The sequence below is a fragment of the Macrobrachium nipponense genome, chromosome 7 (genome assembly GCF_015104395.2).
Source record: "Macrobrachium nipponense isolate FS-2020 chromosome 7, ASM1510439v2, whole genome shotgun sequence".
In the NCBI taxonomy this organism is placed as follows: Eukaryota; Metazoa; Arthropoda; class Malacostraca; order Decapoda; family Palaemonidae; genus Macrobrachium; species Macrobrachium nipponense.
In genome coordinates this window covers 92,932,606-92,942,605 of record NC_061109.1, presented here as the reverse complement: position 1 = coordinate 92,942,605, position 10,000 = coordinate 92,932,606, and positions in this window count along the sequence as shown.

The window sequence follows — 10,000 nt, the reverse complement described above, 5'->3', positions numbered from 1 at the left end:
AGCCAGTATCCAGTTACTTGCGCTTTCCCGCTCGAAGGTCTAGGGCTCCTCCTCACTTCATAGAAAACGCTCTTGCGGATGCAACTATACTCTGTTTTTTTTCATCTGTCCATCCGCCTATGGTGTTTGTGTATGGTAACACTGCGTCCCGGTAAATAATTACGCTGTGTGTAAGTGTTAGATTAAATAAAAGGATATCTGGGTGTACATTTGCAACTGAAAAGTGTTTTAATAATTTACTGTATGCGAATTACACCGTTAATATTCGAAATAGGATATTATTATAATCGTTGAATGTAAGCTGAATGTAACTATCTAAAGCCCGGGACGCAGTGTTACCATACAAAAACACCACAGGCGGATGGACAGATGAAAAAAAACAGAGTATAGGTAGATTTGCTCAATCTACATAGCCGTCGCAACATTGACTGCCATTGACGTCAGCTATCTTTAATCGCTTTGGAATACAAACATGAGTTTGTAGAAACTAAAATAATTCCATTCACCACTACGATGATGCAATGATATCCCCGTTCATGAAGGAAAACGAGTAAATATTGTTGTCGTGATACATAGTACTACAATCAGAAATTCACATTCTATCTACCAGATCTTTATGAACGAATCCATCTGAGAAATTCCAATTACTTCGGATATATATCGTGTTTTTAAGTATCTGAACGGTTTTGCTTTGCAGTTTTAACTTATCAAATTTTGCAGTGCATTTTCATATTCTAGAGGAAATTTAGCGGAATTATGTCTTTTCAGTAAAACCAAATGGGAACTTCGATGAACGAAAGCTAATGAAAACTGTATCTTCACTTTTCTTGTCGAATGTACGTGCATTTTATGATAACGAGTAATATACGTGCCTTTGATGATAATGCATGTAGATTATCTATAAAGAAAGTGTATAGTTATTATATGAATACTGTAAATTTCGTGGTTCGTTCGTTAAGAGAATTTTCCAGAAAAATTATAACACTTTACAATTCTCAAATCTCCTTTGAACTTAGTATATAGCTAAGTACTAGAAAACTGCAAGGGATTCATAATAAATGCGTTTTTTTAATTCACTTTACCCGTTCTCTTTACCTCCCCGATAAAGGCTCAAAGCTGTAAAATTATTCCCGAGTCTTCTGTCGACGTGAATAAAGAGAACTTCATCAGCGACGCAGCAGTTGCTTCTTATGCACGAAGTTCGAGCTTGAAAAGACCTGGGAAGAAAAGCCTTTTCGCGTTCACACGTGAAAGATCCCACGAGACGCTCGACTATTTTTCAAATTAGAATCGTCCTCTGTTAATTCCTCAGATTATCGTCTCTTTGAAAAGAGCCTCTCTTAGGTTGTCAAGAGACGGGATGCCGAGAAAAAAGGGGTCTCTCTGTCTTCGTAACATGAGACAATTGCAAAGGAAACGTTTCATTTCTCCTTGATGTTTTTAATCTGTTCCTCCATTTATTACGAGGATTGTTTTCTACTTATTTTCTGTCTTGGATCTTCAGATGTTTGCACAGATACATGTGCTTCAAATATTGCACTGTAAGTGGGCGTTTTTATTAGTTCTTTCAATAATGCATTCCTTTTTTATAAAGGGAGCATCAGTGCATATCTAAATACCTTCTTTCTTTACATATCGGAATAAAATGTATTATAGATATACATTTTATTTTGAGTGATAGACATTTCTGTAGTTCAGTGAGAGAGAATGGAACCTACATCATAATTTGGCTTCACGAAGATCTTGCAAGAACACGAGAATAACGTTTTATTTGCCTCAAAAAACAGTTTCTTTGTGGCCTGTACTAACACGACATTTCCTGATTTATAAGTAAGGGTATAATTAAAAAAATGCATTTGACATACCAATTAGAAGAGATAAGACGTTTAAGAGCCTACCAGACCCTTCGTTGTTAAACTTCTGTGACTTATTGAATTACAAACGTCGCAATTTAGTTATTGCAATGTTAATCCGTATCCCTGAGATGTATTTGTAAAGCATAAGTAATCACTGCCACATTAAATATGTTAAAACTGATGCAGAACAAAGGAAAATTAAGTGCATTTGAAACTAACACCTAACACCAAGCGGCGGCTGATTGTTCCCATTTGGTTGTACAGAGTCCAGAGGCCCCCAGCAGGCTTCTTATTCTCTTCATCCCTTCATCTTCTCATACCTCTGTCCTTGTGGTAAAGGCTCGTGCTGGTGTCAAATATGTTAATTAGTGAGATGTTTGCGATAGGTACCGTTCGTGGGCTTCTGACACATTTTACAATAGTGTAGAAGTGCCCTCACAGTGACGTCTTATCTTCATTGACAGTGTATATACGAATTTATCCCTTATATTATATAAGGGAATTTATTTGCTACGAAGGAGAGGTTATAGCCTATATCATTGTCATTTTATTCTTCGTGATAGTGCTTCAAGGAAATTGATCATCACTGAATGAATTTGTACGAATTGTTTAAAAACTTGGTTACTTGCATAAATTAATCACTTGTATTACCTTGCATGACCGTGCGTTTCAGACTGTTCAATATCATGAAAACTTTTCATTAGGGGTAATATAGTTGGAAGCCATACCCCATAATATAACTTACCTGTAATCGTTAAAATGGAAAGACGATGGGCCAACTTTTCTTCATCGGTCGATGTAGAGAAGATTTATACGGTTATTGTCTTTCGTTTTTTGTTTGTTTTGTTTTGTTTGTTTGTTTGTTTGTATGGTGTTTTTAAGTTGCATGGAACCAGTGGTTATTCAGCAACGGGACCAACGGCTTTACGTGACTTCCGAACCACGTCGAGAGTGAACTTCTATCACCAGAAATACACATCTCTCACTCCTCAATGGAATGGCCGAGAATCGAACCCGCGACCACATAGGTGAGAAGCAAACACCAAACCAACCACGCCACTGAGGCGCTATATTGTCTTTCGTGGTATCTATGGTTAAGAAAAGTAATACTTTAGAACTACACGGCAAAAATGTAAATGTTGATCATCTATATATCGCGTCCTTTTTGTGAAATGAATAACCCATTATGAAATATTTAGTTTTTAGAGAAAATTTTTCATTGGTGACCTGTTATTTCAGTAGGAAGGTATAAGCAGAATTACACCATTTTAAAGTATATTAGTTATTTTCAATATATACAAAGCGAACGTATGTTAATAAATGGTATTTTGAGATAAGTACACAGCTCGGGTATATAATTTGTTATTCTTTTGAATATTCAGAGACTAATCATCGTGCAATAAGGCAAATCGTCAATAGTAAGTTACCACTGCTTGGGAAAATTGATTCTCCATAAAAATCACTCATCATGAAATAAATTTGAAACTTAGTGAGCTGATGCCTAAAAACCATGCAGATTGGTTTCTAAGTAAAGATCTATCTGTTATGAATCTTTCATTTCAGAATTTAGCAGTTGTATGACAAAGCACGCGGTCATTTGGACTTAACGCTATTAACATAAAAATCGACTACATGAAACGGTAACGGGATCGATTTGAAAAACTTATTTGTTAAAGTGAAGGTATTTATTTTTGTTTAAAGATGTCGCTCGTCAGTAGGAATAACTTCAGTCCCTGGCAACCGTTATCTTTGAAAGATACTTGGCTTCCATATTAATCATCGCTTTTGAAAATATTTTCATATACAGATCATATCTTTTCAAGCATCAATCATTGTTTCCAAAGCTTTGTTTGTGCAGTTATGATACGTGCATTACGCCATTACGCTGGCATACTTTATTCCTTTTAAATGACTGATGAACCACTAACTTCGTTGCTCTGTCAATATCTATGCAATTTCATGAATCTAATGTGATTACTTCCCGTTATGGACAGGCCCCTGTCCTTTCAGAGGCAGACGACTACGTGTCCAGTTCTGCTTGAACTTCATTATTTCATACGTTTGCTCCATTGTCATTGCATTGTAATTTTATTTCATGGCAGTTTATTATTATTTAAAGTAGTCTCCATTTAATTACAATTCGTTTATTGCTAATAGTTTTTTTTTAAATTGAAGTGCCCATGTTCATTGCAAGCCATATATATACGAACTCTTTGGTTGTCGTAAACACATTGTCTTAGGCATCCTTAGACGAAAAGTAGAGAAGGAAATTATACTGAATAACAACAGACCTTTTTATTATGTTGTTAAACATTGACTTTATACCGAGTTTACCAAGGAAAAATGTCTTGAGATAATCTTGGTGACTTACCATTCATTCTCTATTTAAGAACCCTTGAACATTTTGTAGGGAATGATTCGAGAGGTAAATTTAGGACTTTCAAGCTTTTTTATATCTTGTCCGGGAATCCAATGTTAATGCTGACGAAGAAGTTATTTTTCTTCGCGGCAATAACTGCCAGTGCTCATGAAATTCCAGCAATGTGCATTGTTTATTTGCGCCAACAGTAAATTGTTTCTTTATGTAAATTCGAGGATTCGCGGTCCACGCGTTCCTTCAAGATCAGAGGAAATGAAACTGGAGCTGTTTCGCAAATTACGCGAATTTGGAATGGGGAGTAAATTCGTGGAAATTGCCGTTGCGATGGATTGCTAATTTCGAGAACGAGGTAGCCCGAGCAGTGGTAAACACTTCTGCATTACAAGTTCAGTTGCCGTTGCATGTCATTATGCACGTCAGCAGAGTCATTTGACGTCTTGAAGGTGATGGGCTCACTCGTACGTTCAGAGGTTTCCATTCTGTCATGGGAAACACTTTGGCCTCTGGATTTATTTGTAAGATCATGTTTTTCCTTTGTAGTCCCAATTAACTCTCTCTCTCTCTCTCTCTCTCTCTCTCTCTCTCTCTCTCTCTCTCTCTCTCTCTCTCTCTCTCTCTCTCTCTCACACACACACAGTAATTTTCGGGGGATGACATGTATAGTTTTATAAAACAAAACGAAATTTTGGCCTTTCTGGAAGACAGAATGTTTCTATGATTTAGATAAATTTAAAAGAAATCGTTTAGACAATTTTTCTTTATTAAACCTCCTTGTATTTCTTTGCAATGCTGTATTTAAAAATGACCTACCTATGCCAATACGAACAAATGCACCTCAAGTAAACAAACTAAATACTGTCATAAATGGAAGTAGGTCGAGTCTGCTCTTCCCGGGTAGCTTGCTTGCAGAGGTGAGCCTCCCCTCCGGTCGCCATAACACAATTCTTCATATGCTAAGGGAACGCTAGATACATATGCATTGAAGCAAAGATTCTTTGATAGAATACAGATTCCTGCTCTAAGGGAAAGGCTCTTTAACTTCCCTGCGTTCTTAACACCCACGAGCGCTTTTCCTGATACTTGGGAGTTGTCCAATGCTAAACCCTCTCGAAGGGTAATGTTCAACATGCCGCAAAGATAGTGCGCTTCCATTCCCATGGCATGATCATTTTTAATTTAATGTTCTAGTAATGCGTATTCAGAACAGGTCATTTTGGATCAAGAGAATTAACTGAACCTCTTAACGCCAGCTGATCCCTTATGTCACTGCAATTGCATTGGTTCCTCGTGAGCGTTTTACACGTGCGCACGCTTATGAGAAGGCCGGAATGAACAAGCACCTAAACCTGCCGTAGCACACAAGCCGGATTTCATTTCATGTGAGTCAATTACGGATGTATTCCGTAGTAAATTGATGATTTACCTCGGAGATTCTGCATTAACTTCTATGCAAGACAATGAACTTATACGTAATTGTCTTGAAAAACGTCACGATTTCTTTGACATATGTCGTCTTCTCTCCTTCAATGAACCTAATTAAGCCGAGTAAACAAACCCGGGGATGTTCTGAAGGGGAAAAGAAAAAAAAGACCTTACGCGACTGTCACTTAGTGTTTAAAGTGGGGGAACCTCATCCGTCATTATTCCGAAGAGTTACTATTTTTAATGAGGCATATTTGTTTTCTTTTCAAGTTCGAGGTAATTCTAATGAGGATATTTTTTCTTGTCTGTTCAACAAAATTTCAATATAATTGTGCTTTATATGACTTAATGTAAAGTTTAGCTTTGTCAGCTATTTGCCCGTGGCAAGCTTCAGAGAATACACCAGATCTACAAGGAACTACAATCTAATGTGTAGATGAGTATATAGTGACTGACGTCAAAACATCATACATCATTATTCCGAAGAAATAAATGTGTGTGTGTGTGTGTGTGTGTGTGTGTGTGTGTGTATTAAGCTTTCTCTTTGGAGGGAAAAGCCATAGACCTAAAGATTCTCCTTTATATTGTGAGCACCATTAGGATATGCCTATTATATGTAAATGACAAGCATAGCTGAGCGTGTAAAAGGCTATTTTGTGCGTTTGGGAACATCGTGATTTTGATCGTTCCTAAAACTGAGGAGGATTATAATAACTTATAAATATGATATGTTCGTATTTAATAAGCTCTTAATGCCGCACTCCATCGACAGAAGCTTCCAGAAATTTATACACAGAAAAATTAAGGATATTATGAAGGGAGGGCATACTCTAAACACAATTTGGATCACGAAGATATCGTCAAATTATTTTCCGACAGACAGTGCTGTTAATGAAGTCGAAATGAGCTTAAATTATGGTCTGTAGAAGGCAGTACATCACAATTGTTAACCTAGAGGAATCTACTTCAGGTAATGTCTCGCAACTTTGGATGGAATATTTCCAAGAGCAAAGATTTCCTACGCGTTATTCTGAGAGAAAGAAAACGAGAGTGCAAAGATAAAATACGTGAATTGCAGAGTATCGTAAAAACTTTGGTCACTTCTCACGCTGCTGTTGTTCTCGCAGCAATATTCTCGCAAGTTCTTTAGTGTTTTAATAGGTCTAGGTTCATTCTATTGTGTTGGGGGGAAATAAACGAAAGACCCATCATACTGGAAAGTAAGAGCAAGAGTGATTGTATTGTTATTGTTGCCGTACATACACTGATATGTGAACACACGTTTTTAACGTTGAACTCACTGGAATGTTCATTGTTATGTGCGCGGCCTTAAGGTGATGTGAAAATACAGTTCAAAGTCGACTGCCAGAGGTTTTAGAATTTTCAGAAATAGAATGCGCTTAGTACCGGACTAGGCACTTTAAAAAAAAAAGTAACAAACGCTAGATATAAAAGTTGAGATGCTTTATAACGAAATTATTAATCTTATGTTTATAAAATTCTTCTATTGTGTTTTCAGACTGTTTTGTTATTCCAAGAAAGGCATGTAGAGAACCAGTGTACAATGAGAAGAATACTTTGGAATTTAATAAAATATGACGTGAAGGATTACATTATACAGCTATATCTTTAGTGCATGAGTCGTTATTGTTACCGTGGAATCCCTTAGCTCCTCAAGAGTAAAAATGAAAATGCACTAATTAGAACTGGGAGAATCCAAAGAATTTTGAAAAAAAATGTAGAATACTCCTAATTGTTAATGAGTCCTTTTCGTGCCCCTTATGGTATTCTTATGCATAATAGTGGGCAAAGGGCTACATTTAAAACTAATGAGGCTGTATTTCATGATTTGGGCAAAATAAAGAGGTTTTGTGTTATAATAACTAAGTTAAATGCGCTTTCAATTTTCTGTACGGAAGAATATTTGCCGTTATATGATAATGCGATTTCGATATTATCTCTCTTTTCTGAACAAGAAATTTCGTTTTTTTTCCGTATATTTCAAACAAGCAGGATAAAAATGCACAAAAACGACTATTTTGAGCAAAGATTTCGAAATTTTGCAAATTACATAACTATGAACTGTGTTTGTGACTGCCTACGGAAAGTATAAAACCCAAAGGACGTTAAAAAGGTTTTCCTCATCGTAACCACTTTGTGGAAGTTGAATGTAAGATCATTTAGTCTTAAATAAAAAGCTTTTCATATTTCAAACTGATAGCAGAGTGTAATCTGGCTCAGTAAAAATTAATCATAAATATAGAAATGGGGCTTCGATGAAATTATCACGTCATGATCATTTACAGTTCAGTTCATATTCACTGAAGCTTGTCTTTGGTATGTCCTTAAAGATGATTACTTTGCAAGCTCAGTACAATTTAATTTAGATAACATATTAGATCTGAGACCCATTGAAGAAAACTCGCTAAGTGCTGAAATAATACGAATTTGTTTTGTAAAGTATATCAGAGCTTCTTTAACTGCTTTTAAAAATGGGGCCTTTTTCTCTTATATACTTTTTCTTGGTCCGGTATTATCCATATTGGCTCCGCACTTACCGAAGAAACCACATGTTTTTATAAAAAAAAAATGTATTGTAATCAAGTCATGCTTACTGGATTATTTATTGATGAGTATGTTTTGTAACAATGATTATATATAATCTTGTTTAAAAATTTACAACGAAACAGCAGACAGTGTTGCAAAGCTGGAAGACACTGGCCGTACCAGTTGTAAACGATAATCAATCTAGAAACAACAACCGTGAAATTCGTTTATTTTATTACGTTAGACACACTAAGCAATGTATACGTTGCATGATCAGGTGAACTCTTCTGGTACTATGTAAAGTATTGTATCGTGTATTTGCATTCCAAGGTTGGATCCCCGAACAAAATGATACACAGTTGCTGGACCTATGAACTGCGAATGGTCCATCCGAGTTTTATTTGAATCTTCTGCGCAAATGTATATGTAGGTACCATTGTTTCACGTGTAACTGTTGCAGACTGTTTTAAATACGAGTATTTAAGCTCTGAAAGAGATTAAACATTTTAAATCAAAAGTGGATGAAACGTAAATGGCTGCCATTGATAGTTTGTGTTAGTCCGTTATGTCAGAGATTATATATATTTGAAATTATGATTCTGGCATTGTGTTATTGTTCGTTTTCGGTAATCCCTTTGTAATACTGTAATCTCCGTGGCTTAATTTTTGCGATTGATTCATGAAATATTATCGTCATGTAACTACAAGGCTGAACAAAAGGCACATACTGGATTTACATTTAACCAAGAGTTGTTCGTATTGATTTACTCTTATGTTCATTAGAAGGTAAATAAAAGCCTTTTTGTATTATAATGGACTCTGCTTTTCAAACAATATTTGGTAACAGATGACGTGAACGGGGTTTCATATGACAGCTACGATTAGATAATACCACGACTAGAGTTGGGAGATACACAATGGCAGCGAAAGTAGAAGGAAGCCGTTTTCCCTATGCGTTAGAATTTTCATCAGAGTATCACAATAGAAAAAATCTCTGTGCATATTCTTACTGCGTATGTTACTTGAAACCAATGGTTACTGACTTTTTTATTTCATAACTGCAATTATCCTTGCTTTTATACAGTTTTTTTTTGGTATATTATCCCTTATTGACTTCGTTCGTTTAATCTTATTATTTTCTGTATTGAACAAATAGATTTCGGCCGTCAAATGTCGCTGTTAACCAGTCAACATCATCGGTTTTTTTTTTTTTTTTTTTGGTTTTTTTTTTTTTTTTTGGGGGGGAGGGGGGGGTGAGGGCGGGGGATATGGCGAAAGGGAAAGAACAATAAAAATTCAAATATCTGAATACACCCAAGCTTACAAGCACAAGCACACATACGTATGTATATGTATATATAAAAATAAATAAAATATATTTATAATATATATGTATTATATATATGTGTGTGTTATTATGCATGTATAGCTACATACATATACACACACACACACACACACTTAATATGAATTACACTTTAATTGATATAATGGTTACTCAATTAGTAAATCAGTGTTGTTTTCTTCCAAAGAGATAAAAAGATGACTTTTTCCTGGCATTGTATTCAAGAAATTTATAACTATCCTGGGGCGTATAAGCTAAATATGTTACATTTTGATAATACGAAACGCGGGTTGAAGTTAGTTTTCATGTCTTTAATTTTATTACATACATTTATTCATATTTTTCTTTAATTCTTCAATTTGATTTCAGTTTAATTCCTCGTATAATATTCCACTTTAACAAATAAACAGATGAGTCAATGTATAGCAAAAGTTTAACTACTTTTTTAAT